We start from the raw sequence: 12,689 nt of genomic DNA on the forward strand, positions 1-12,689 counted from the left end.
TGAGTAAGTGAGTTGGAAGATAGAATGGTGGAAATAACTGCCATAGAGCAGGAAAAAGAAAAAAGAATAAAAGGAATGGAAGACAGTCTCAAAGACCTTGGTGAAAACATTAAGCACACCAACATTTGAATCATAGATGTTTCAGAAGAAGAAGAAAAAAAGAAAGGGTCTGAGAAAATATTTGAAGAGGTTATAGTGGAAAACTTCCCCAACATGGGAAAGGAAATAGTCAATCAAGTCCAAGAAGTGCAGAGAGTCCCATACAGAATAAACTCAAGGAGAAACACACCGAGGCACATATTAAACTAATGAAAATTAAACACAAAGAAAAAATATTAAAAGCAGCAAGAGAAAAGCAACAAATAACATATAAGGGAAAACCCATAAGGATAACAGCTGATCTTGCTGCAGAAAATCTGCAGACAGAAGGGAGTAGCAGGATATACTTAAAGTCTTGAAAGAGAAAAACCTACAGCCAAGAATACTCTACCCAGCAAGAATCTCATTCAGATTTGATGGAGAAATCAAAAGTTTTACAGACAAGCAAAAGTTAAGAGAATTCAGCACCACCAAACCAGCCTTACAACAATTGCTAAAGGAACTTTTCTAAGTAGGAAACACAAGAGAAGGAAAAGACCTACAAAAAACAAACAAACAAACAAACAAAAAAAACCCGAAAACAATGATGAAAATGGTAATAGAAACGTACATGTCAATAATAACCTTAAATGTAAATAGATTAAATGCTCCAACCAAAAGACACAGACTGGCTGAATGGATACAAAAACAAGACCCTCCTATATGCTGTCTACAAGAAACCCACTTCAGACCTAGGGACACATACAGACTGAAAGTAAGGTATTCCAAGCAAATGGAAGTCAAAACAAAGCTGGAGTAGCAATACTCATATCAGACACATTAGACTTTAAAGTAAAGACTATTACAAGAGACAAGGAAGGACACTACATAATGATCAAGGGATCAATCCAAGAACAAGATATAACAATTGTAAATATGTATGCACTGAATATAGGAGCACTTCAATACATAAGGCAAATGCTAACAGCCATAAAAGGGGAAATCGACAGTAACACAATAATAGTAGGAGACTTTAATACCCCACTTACATCAATGGACAGATCACCCAAACAGAAAATAAATAAGGAAACACAAGCTTTAAATGACATATTAGGCCATCTCGACTTAATCAATATTTATAGGACATTCCATCCAGAAATTACAGAATACACTTTCTTCTCAAGTACACATGGAACATTCTCCAGGATAGATCGCATCTTGGGTCACAAATCAAGCCTTGGTAAATTCAAGAAAACTGAAATCATATCAAGCATCTTCTCCGACCACAATGCCATGAGACTAGATATCAATTACAGGAAAAAAACTGTAAAAAAATACAAACACATGGAGGCTAAACAATATTCTATTAAACAACCAAGAAATCACTGAAGAAATCAAAAAGGAAATCAAAAAATACCTAGAAACAAATGACAATGAAAACACGATGACCTAAAACCTATGGGATGCAGCAAAAGCAGTTCTAAGAGGGAAGTTTATAGCAATACAATCCTAGATCAAGAAACAAGAAAAATCTTCGAATAAAAACAACCTAAATGTTATATAAATAGTGAGTGACATTTGCAAAAGTTAAGAAGAGACTCCTTACTCTTTTTCTTCTTTTTCCAAGTATTATATTTGAGCAGTGAACCCCAAGGTGTCAGTATTCAGGTACAAGCCTGTAGGTCAGATTCCTGCTGATACTGAGGTAGATCACGAATTTCCACCCTGTTTGTTCCTTGGAAGAAAGCAAGGCCTCACCAAGTAAGATTTTGCACAAACATCCCCCAAGCAAGGGGTGATGTGGCATTCTGCCAAAGGGTCTCAGTGCTGCTAAATGTGCACAAAGCAAACTTGGCTTTGTCTTTAATTTCCATAAGGAATACAGGCACAATTTAGAGGCACTGCTTAACAAATCAAGCCTCATCCAATCTATTCGTAGTAAGTCTCCAATTTTTTTCCCTTTAATTCTCCTTTTCAAGTGGCTAAACAAAGAGGTACAGTGTTTCTGCTACCAAATCTGTGAAAAATCTTTTTCTAGAGATGTGGGTGTGAATGAGAGAAAAGAGTGAGGTGTGGAGGGTGATGAACTCGCATCCACAAAGACGGAGGCTCAGCTTTCCACGCGCCACGCGTGTTGGGCGAACAGGGGTGAAATGGGAGTTTTAGGGCGATGTTCCCTTTGTGAATTGGAGAGATACCCAGGGCTGACTCAACAGACTTCTGATGAGCAGCATCAGAGCTCAGACTGAACGGGAAAGGCACTGATGTCCAGTAGCAGCAAATCTCAACCAATGCACACTTTCGGGTATGGGAGGAGGAACAGAGAAGCAGGCCGTGGGCTGCCAGTCATGGGGGTGGAGATGAGGGGTGGGTTTGAGGGGCATAGATGGAGAGGGCCACACTTTGTTTCTGATGGGGAAGTAGAGCTGGGAGGGGGCGGTCAGCGTCTTTGAGGAGGAGTGATGGGCTGAGTGATGGGAAGCCCCAGAGAGACAGGCGAGGAGGCTTGGTGGTTATGGGGCCGAGGGGATGAAAACATAGCAGAGAAAGAAGTCAGAGGGTAGAGAGGGCCTCAAGCAGTGTGTTCCTTGAGCAAAGTCATAAAACAGGCACCGTCTGTTCTATGGCTTCTCCTCCTCCAAAACTTTGATGATCTCCTGTCGCTAATTATCATACACACGTTCTTTCACTTAACAACAACAGTACTTCGTTTGTGGCAGGTGCTAAGCCACACGCTGTGGACACAGAGATGAGTAGAAACAGATGCATCCCTGAATCTATGGAGCTGCTGAGAAAAGTGAGGTCCAGCTGCCGGATGCAGGTTGTTTTGCTTCATTCTCTTTATGAACAGAGCAAAATAAACATTTAGGAGGTCTCTGCTGTAAAAGAAAGATAAAGAGGGAGCCAACGAACCTCTACATTCTGGCAAGGACTTGATAATCATGGAATAATTTTTGGAAGGGGGGGTTCTAGGTTATTTTAAGAAATCATTCAATTCTTTGTTTAAAAAAATTAATTAATTAATTGGCTGTGTTGGGTCTTCGTTGCTGTGTGGCCTTTCTCTAGTTGTGGAGAGTGGGGGGCTGCTCTTCATTGTGGTGCGGGGGCTTCTCACTGTGGTAGCTTCTCTTGTGGCAGAGCACAGGCTCTAGGTGCTCAGGCTTCAGTAATTGTGGCTTGTGGGCTCAGTACTTGTGGCTCACGGGCTTAGTTGCTCTGTGTCATGTGGGATCTTCCTGGACCAGGGCTCAAACCCATGTCCCCTGCATTGGCAGGTGGATTCTTAACCACTGCGCCACCAGGGAAGCCGCCCAATTCTTTCTGTAGAGACTAGAGTTGACCAATAGTTAGGAAGTTTTAAATTTCACTGACTCAAGGTATCATTCAAAAGACCAGATTCTGCTATAATTTCTCCTATTTATTTTAAAATCCGACATTGAATGATTTTGATATTCAATTAACAATGATACTGGGCATTTTGTTGTGTGCAAAGCACGTTATCTTGAAGGAGTTTGCAGGCGATTTGGTCTGTTTTAGGACTGTTGCAGGCCTCTTGGCTGGTAGCATTTACTGTGTCCACAGCCTGGAGGCAACAGAAGGGCCCTTCCCGAATTCTGAGAATTAATACAAAATGCAACACATCATGCCTGAGAAAAGTAACAAAAAGGGTAGCTCAGGGTAAATGTTTCTTAGGCCAGATGTAGAAAGAGTCACTGGTAAGGAACATAGGAAAGCAGGACAACGTTGGCTGTGCCCTGGGCGGGGCGGGGGGGCAGGGGTGTGTGTGTGGAGGGGGCAGTCTGGGAGCCTAGATTCGGCTTGTCCAGTTTTGTGGTCATAACAGCGCGCAGCGGAGGATCATCGGATGTTGTCTGAGGCTTTCTTACTCGGGGAAAATATTCTGGACTTGTCTTCGTTGCCAGAGGTGCCGTGTTGCTGAACGTGGACCCTCGTGGCTGGCATTCCAGGTTTTCAAATTCAGGTTCAGTTAGCCTGAGGCAGCATCTTTGTGATGATAAACCTGAGAAACAGAGGGAACCAAATTTCTAACCTGGCAGAGCTGAGGCCCCCACCTGTAGCCACGCCACTGAGGTCTGCGAGGAGCCGCCAGACCGCCTCATGGTGGCACCAGGTGCCCCAGCGTCACCCTTCTGGGTGCAGCGTCACCCAGGGCTTCCCAGACACACCGGGAATGATTACGTGTTCTAGCTGAGGGCTTCCCTTTCTGCAGCGTTACTAGCAGCTCCCTGAGTCCCGCTGCTCTTCACACAGGTGGCCTGCTGGCTAGTGCCAAGGGTGCCTTGACGTGTCACGGACCTGAGGGTCAGGACTAGCTCTGCTCCTTACTGTTTGGGGGACCTTGCCTCAGTCAATGAACCTCTCCGAGCCTCAGTTTCCTCATGTAAAACGTCCCCTCCCACCGCAGGGTTGTTGCGTGGGTGCACAGGGATGTAGGTTAGACACGTGGCCCAGCACCTGTCCTCACAGCAAGGGCTACTGTTCACAGACGCTCCAAATCATTCCCTAAGAGTGCGGGAGGGCGGGAAGATCGCTGGAGAATCCCGTCCCCGAACGGAAGCAGGTGGAAACGCGGGGGCTCGCCCGCATCCTGCGCCCCAGAGCGGCCCCAAGGTCTGCGCGGCCGAGGGAGCTCCGGATCAGGAGCCGCAGGGGTGGCGGGGGAATCCTTCACCCCTCCACGCCTCCCAGCCGCCCCGGGAGCCGCGGTTACCAGGCGCCAGAGCGTCCACGGCAACCGCCCGCCTCTCCCCGCACCAGCCAATCGGCTGCCGGCGAGCCAGCAGCGGCGGCCGTTGAGTGGTCCGCGGGCGCTGACGTCACAGGCGGGAGAGGCGGGGCCGCGCGGGGCCAGTGGTCCGCGCCGCCGCGGGTGGAGGGTGCTGCGCTGCCGCCGCCCGCGCACCGCCCGCTTCCCCGCCCCTCGCCGGGCACCGCGGACAGGTGAGCGGCCCCGGGGGCTCCTGCCTGCCTCCGGGACGACCCCGGCAGCGTCCCCGCCCCGAGGCGGACTCCAGCGTCTGGCCTCGGAATTCGGGGTGAGGCCGTGGAAACCCTGGCATCGCCGCCCCCGCCCCTCCCCATCCTCACTGCACGTAAACCCGGGGCACCCCCGCAGGCGCGCACCCCCACACGCACCCGCTTCTCGAGGATGGAGGAGGCGCTGGTAAATGCAGGACCCGGAGAGGGGCGTCGGAGCCCCAGACCCTAGGCCGTGTGGTATCTCACCCGCTGCGCCGTGCGGGCCCCGGGCCTGCGCCCTGTTCTCCCGGCTTCCTTAGCCGGGTCCTCCAGGTGCGGCCCCGGGGAGCGGGGCGCGGGACAGCCCGGCCCCTGGCCGTTGGAAAAGCTGCCGAAATTCAGGTCAGGGCGGTTATTCTCCTCTGGTCCACGGCCCCTTCTGCTTCGCGCTGGCTGTGAAGCGCTCCCTTGTATTTTGACAGTTTACACCACGTCCCTGTGTGTTGTCTCCCTGGGTGCTCATGGGGGTGTAGATACATAAACCTTTCAGACATGGGTGAAGCTACTCATCTGGTTATTGTGAACAAAAGCAAGCGGAGAGTTTGACTCATAGGCATCGTGTTTTCAGGTATATGATAAAATATTCTACTTTTTTCTTTTTAAAGGAAAATATTGCACAAAATAAAATGTTCAGGCCTGCATGTACCCACACCTTGTTTAAAAAAACAAAAACAAAAACAAACCGTTACAGACAGGAAAGAGGCCTCCCATGTGTCCCTTGGGAATCCCACGCTCTTATCTCCTTCCCTACCTACTGGAACTTAGTGTTTACTTATACTGCATATTTTTATACTTTTACTACTTAGGTATTTATCCAGAAACCAATATATAGTGTCATTTAGAAACTGTGTATCATGGTATCATTCTAGACATGCTGTAGCTCATTGCTTTTTACTGTTGTGTGACAATTCTTGCATGAATTTGCCACAAATTATGCATGCAAACTCCTGTTGATGAACTTCTAGGCTTTTTCCCTTTTAAAAATGACTAGAAACATCTTCTTGTACATTCTAATTGTATGCAAACAAGTGTTTTTAGATATATACATATCAAAAAGTTGAATTTCTGAGTCATAGGGAATATCCTTTTTCAACTTTAGTAGATACTGCCCTACAGCTCTTCAATGTATAGTAATTTATACTTTCACCATCAATGAAGAGGGTTCCTTATCAAGCCTTTTTTTTAGAAGAGATTATTCAACTTTTCCTGCACTCTTATTTAATATACACACATAAAGAGAAATTACTTAAACACTGAAATCTGGTGTAATTTCTTCTAAGTCTGGTACGTATTACTGTGTCAGGGGCAGTGTTTTATTTCTGCTCCAGTTTGAAACTGTGAGGGATTAAATATATATGACCAAAGGAACAGGGGTTTTGTGTGATTCTTTCAAGCCTGTGCTGGCCCACTGATCCTAGACGAGATGTGAAACAAGTCATGGAAACGTTCTGTCCTTGTCATGCCTTCTGCAGCCTAGGATCTATATGTTTTTGTTTATTTTTTTAAATTATTCTTTATCTATTTTGGCTGTGTTGGGTCTTTGTTGCTGCGTGCGGGATTTCTGTAGTTGTGGCGAGCGGGGACCTACTCTCTGTTGCGGTGCACAGGCCTCTCATTGTGGTGGCTTCTCTTGATGTGGATCACGGACTCTAGATGTGCAAGCTTCAGTAGTTGCAGCACACGGGCTCAGTAGTTGTGGCACATAGGCTTAGTTGCTCCATGGCATGTGGGATCTTCCCGGCCCAGGGATGGAACCTGTGTCCCCTGCATTGGCAGGGGGATTCTTTTTTTTTAAAATTAATTAATTAATTAATTTTATTGGCTGTGTTGGGTCTTTTTTGCTTTGCGCGGGCTTTCTCTTTAGTGAGTGGGGGCTACTCTTCGTTGTGGTGCACAGGCTCCTCATTGCCATGGCTTCTCTTGTTGTGGAACACAGGCTCTAGGCATGTCGGCTTCAGTAGTTGCAGCAGATGGGCTCAATAGTTGTGGCTCATGGGCTCTAAAGCGCAGGCTCAATAGTTGTGGCACATGGGCTTAGTTGCTCCGCGGCATGTGGGATCTTCCTGGAGCAGGGATCGAACCCATGTCCCCTGCATTGGCAGGCAGATTCTCAACCACTATGCCACCTAGGAAGCCCCTGGCAGGTGGATTCTTAACCACTGCCATGAGGGAAGTCCTTGATCTATAGGTTTTTATGCCTTAAAATATTTATGATATTAAAGTCTTGCCTAAATGTGCTAATAAAATATATTTGTCCAACTTGAGGCCACCTTTTGGGTTTTAAATGGAGCTTTCCAGTACTTACAATCTCTGTGTGATTAATTATATTTTTAGCATGTTAATATTTATAGAAGACTATTATAGCATTTTTCCGGTATGTAAATAACTATTGACCCCACCTTCAATGAATACAGTCAAATACTGTATTTGACTTTGTAGCAGGTCTCATTTCTTAAAATGCTTCTTGGTCATGACTAAAAGCATAATTAAAAAACAATTGCATGATTTAGGGGATGAACTTTTCCACAGCTATTTTCAGTCATCTTCCCAAAGAATTTGTTTAATTTTCTTGCATATATGAGATATTTATAGCATCAGCTAAGGATCATAGTATGTGCTGCTCAGGGCCTCTTAGGAAGAGACCGAGTTAGAATTTAGAGAATAATTTAAACATTGTGAAAGGCACATCACCCAAGTAAGTGATAGGATTATTTATTTATTTATTTATTTATTTATTTATTTATCTATTATTTTTGGTTGTGTTGGGTCTTCATTGCTCTGCACAGGCTTTCGCTAGTTGTGAGGGGGGCTACTCTTTGTTGTGGTGCATGGGTTTCTCATTGTGGTGGCTTCTGTTGTTGCAGAGCATGGGCTCTAGGTTCGTGGGCTTCAGTAGTTGCAGTGCATGGGCTCAGTAGTTGTGGCTCGAGGGCTCTAGAGCACAGGCTCAGTAGTTGTGGAGCACGGACTTAGTTGCTCCGCGGCATGTGGGATCTTCCCAGACCAGGGATTGAATCATGTCCCCCTGCATTGGCAGGCGGATTCTTAACCACTGTACCACCAGGGAAAGCCAGTGATAGGGTTTTAAAAACTGATATCAAAAACAAACAAACAAACAAACAAACAAAGACCCAACCAAACAAAGAAACAAAAAACATATCATTTCCTCCTTAAAACTTTGGTAGAATTTATCAGTGAACCCATCTGGGCCTGAAGTTTTCTTTGAAGAAAGATTTTAAACTATAGATTCAATTTCTTTAATTCCTATACAGCGATTCAGGTTACCTGTTTCTTCTTTAGTCAGTTTTGTTTGTTTGTATCTTTAAAGAATTCTGTCTCTGTTGTCAAATTCCTTGGCATAAGGTTGTTAGTAATGTTACCTTATTAACTTTCTAATGTTTTCAGGGTCTTTAGTACCATTCCCTCTTTCATTTCTGATAGTAAGTATTTGTCTTCTCTTTTTTTAAAAATCTTGATCAGTCTCACAAGAGGTTTATCAATTTTTGTGTTATGATTTCGTTGCTTTTCAAGAATTTGTTCATTTTCTACTTCATTGACATTTTTTTATTTCCTTCTTTCTACTTTGGGTGTACTTTGCTTTTTTTCCCCCCAGCCATTAAGATGAAAGTGTAGATCATTGATTTTAGCTCCTTCTTATTTTCTAATATAAGCATTTAAAGCAATAAGCCTCACTCTAAACACTCAACTGCATCTCACAATTTTGATATGTTCTGTTTTTTTATTCTCATTCAGTTCAAAATATCTTCTAATTTCCTGTGTTATTTCTTCATTGACCCATAGGATATTGAGAAGTGAGTTGTTTAGTTCCCTAGTACTTGAGGATATTCCAAGTACCTTTCTATCATTGATTGCTAATTTAATTCTGATACGGTCAAAGAACACAGAGCTTTCGTTTATGTAGATTACATCTATTGATATTTATTATCTCAGAAATTAAAATTGGGAAATTAAAAATATTAACTTTAAAAAATAACCATGACAACCTATTATATAACATAAATAACACTTTTCATTACAAAAAAGGTGTTTTCTGAAACAGATTTAGTGAGAAGAGTGGCATTGTTTTACATTTTTGTTAAAGCTTTAAAATGTCTTTTAGTAGCTGGGTTCTCGTGTTGTGATGTCACATATCATGTCACCTCTGGAAACCCCCGTTGTACATTTCTGAGAGAACGAGAGTGTAAAAGGCACATCACATCTGGTATTTACTATAAAAATAATTTCGGCCTTGTCACTGCAGAGGAGGTCTTAGACAAGCCCATGGTTTCCTGGGTCACATTTTGAGAACTGCTGCTCTGACGTTTTCAGTATGCATTTTTGACTTATTGTAGTATATGTTTAAATAACATTATTCCATTTTAGTCGTGAGGCCTTTAATACTTTTCCGTTTTGGCTCTCTCATCATTTATACTATTATTACCATATAGTTTACTTTTATTTTTATCATAAACATCCCAATACATTTTTATTATTTTTACTTTAAGCAGCCATCTTTTAAAGAAATTTAAAAGTCGAAAAGGAATTTTTTGTCTATTAGCACACACATACTTACCATTTCTGACACTTCATTTCTCTGCGTAGATCCAAGTTTCCATCTGGTATAGTGTCCTTTTGCCTGAAGAATTTCCTTTAGCAATGCTTTTAGTGCAGTTCTGCTGCTGCTGAATTCTCTTGGCTTCTGCTCTTATATATAAAAACCCTGTTATTCCACCTTCATCTTTGAAGGGTTTTTCACTGGAAATAGAATTCTAGGATTACATTTTCTTCCTGCCCTTTAAAGATGTTGTGTGTCTTCTGGCCTGCATAGTTTCTGACAAGAAGTCTTCCTAATTCTTGTCTTTGTACCTTTCTATCTATTGTGCTTTTTTCTCTGATTTTGATTTCTTCTCTTTATTGTGAACTTGCAGCAGTTTTATCATGCTGAGCCTAGGCGGGTGGTGATGGTGATGTGCACACACGCACTGATGTGTGTTTATCCTCTTGGAGTGTGTGGCGCTTCTTAGACACAGGGGTTTATAGTTTTCATCAAATTTGGGAAATTTGCAGCCATTATTTCTTCAGATATTTCGTCTCCCTCTCCTCTTAATATGACACCCCAAGGGCATGATGTTAGACCACTTGGTATTGTACCGTAGGTTCATGCGGCTCTTTTCATGTTTTTCCCAGTTAATTAAAAAGTCTGTGCTTTGGTTCGGTTAGATCTGAGCTCACTGATCTTTGCTTCTCCAGTGTCTAATCTGCAGTTAATCCCATCTAGTGAAATTGTGCAAGTGTATATTACATGTTTTATCCCTGAAGTTTCATTTGGTTCTTTTTCAAGTCTTCCATGCCTCTCTTCATTATGTTTTTGTTTCCCTTTAAATACCTGTACGTGGTTGTCTAGGGCCATCACATCTCCGCTGTTTGTATGCCTGTTTCCATTGACTGATTTTTCTCCTGATTATGGGTCACTTTTTTCTGCTTCTTGGCATGTCGGGAAGTTTTTGATTGGATGCTGGACATTGTGATGTTATACATTTGAGCATCTTGAAGCTGGCAGGTGCTTTACTTGCGGATTAGTTTGGGCTCTTTGAGGCCCATATTCAAGCTTTGCTAGAGTCATTAGTACTTTCATTCTGGAGATAGGTCAGCCCCATTCTTTTTAAATTAATTAATTTATTGGCTATTGGGTCTTTGTTGCTGCATGTGGGCTTTCTCTAGTTGCGGCAAGCGGGGGCTACTCTTCATTGCAGTATGTCGGCTTCTCTTGTTGCGGAGCACGGGTTCTAGGCACGTGGGCTTCAGTAGTTGTGGCACATGGGCTCAACAGTTGTGGCTCTCAGGCTCTAGGGCCCAGGCTCAGTAGTTGTGGCACATGGGCTTAGTTGCTCCACGGCATGTGGGATCTTCCCGGAGCAGGGCTCGAACCCGTGTCCCCTGTGTTGGCAGGTGGATTCTTAATCACTGCGCCACCAGGGAAGCCCCTGGCCCCATCCTAATGTGTAAGGTCTCTGGGGTCTCCATCGATTGCTCCAGGTGATCGTCAACAACTCTCCACTCTGACGGATCTGGGTTCAGAACATATCTCTGCCCTCTGTGAGCTCTAGGAATTATTCAACAACACTGCCATCATTCTCTGCCCAGGCTTGTGGAATGTCCCTTGATATATGTACAGCCTATTACTCAGCAAAGACCCAAGTGCTGCATAGATTTATGGAATTCTTTTTCTGCATAACTCATTTTACTCCAGAATCCTGCATCACAACTTTGTGCTGTCTCAGCCTCCCCCAAATTCTGGCCTCCTCCTCAACTCACAAATGCTGCCAGGCTCTATTTGGTTTCCATCTGTTCTCCCCATACTCTGGAAATTGCCTCCAGGTGATCAGAGGACTCACCTTATTTGTTTCTCTTCTCTCCGGGATCAGAGTGCTGTGCAGCGTGAAAACAGTTGTTTTATATATTTGGTCTAGTTTTTTAGATGTAAGAGGCTAAGTCTAGTTTTCATTTCCCTACCCTGGTTGAAGGTAGAAATCTATTTTGAGTTAAGTATTTCTTAGGCCATGGTTTTCTCAATTTTCTTGACCGATAATAACAAACAAACAAACAAACAAAAGACATTTGCCATGCTGTTGTCTTTTACTTGGTCTTCCTGAGTGACTTCTAAGAGGGCCTACTGGAGCTGGAGTATGGAATACTGGAATATGTGAGGCAGTGGAATGTCGTCTCTCGTGTGAAACTTACAGCCACATGTGAGGAGCTCTACATCTGGAAACTTTTTAAACAACCGACTTTATGCTTCAGATTCCAGATTCTAAATTATATCCCATCTCTAATTAAAATCACTGGAGGCTTTTACACACCACGTCGATTTTCTCAATTCATGTGTCTCCTCCGGCCTGTGAACCTCTGCGTTTCACACACCAGCCCTTGGAGTCGATGACGCATGGCTCCATGTCTGGTAGACGTGGATCGAGATGCCTCCAGGTTTCAGCACCGCGGGCGCTGAGTAAATATCAAAACGCGTGGGAATTCTACACCTGGAATTCTGCGGTTGAAGGACCAAGGGTGACATTAGCTTTTAGATTCATCATTGTGAGGAACTAAGAAAAGCCAAGCAAGAGTGGTCCAACCCCACTCGAAGCTCCTCGCGCAAAGGAAATGGACTGGATTGTTTCTAGATGTGGCTTGGGGAAGAGGCTGAAACTAAAGTAGCCGTGAGGACCCTGAGGTCTCAAGTTACTCTGAATTGGCAGCATTTCACGTTTCAAACTGAGGTGCCAAATGGCAGGTGATTATCAAGGCTTTTGTTTTTACCATCGTACTCCAAGCTTGGCCAGTGTAAGGTGCTGGGGGGCTGGGGTCATGTGGGATTCCACCAGTGGCAGTGGGCAGCTGTTTCGTCACATGCGGTCCGAGTGGATTTTGATTTGGCCACGATTCTGCAAATAGATTATTTTGTGGTTTGGGTACCAATGGCATCAAAACAGCTATTTAAAGAATCATTAAACATTTTTGTTTGTTTTTTGTTTGGTTTTGTTTGTTTTTTCTGAGCAGCCTCCAGAATTAGATCT

This window comes from Hippopotamus amphibius, chromosome 17 (genome assembly GCF_030028045.1).
Source record: "Hippopotamus amphibius kiboko isolate mHipAmp2 chromosome 17, mHipAmp2.hap2, whole genome shotgun sequence".
NCBI classification, from domain to species: Eukaryota; Metazoa; Chordata; class Mammalia; order Artiodactyla; family Hippopotamidae; genus Hippopotamus; species Hippopotamus amphibius.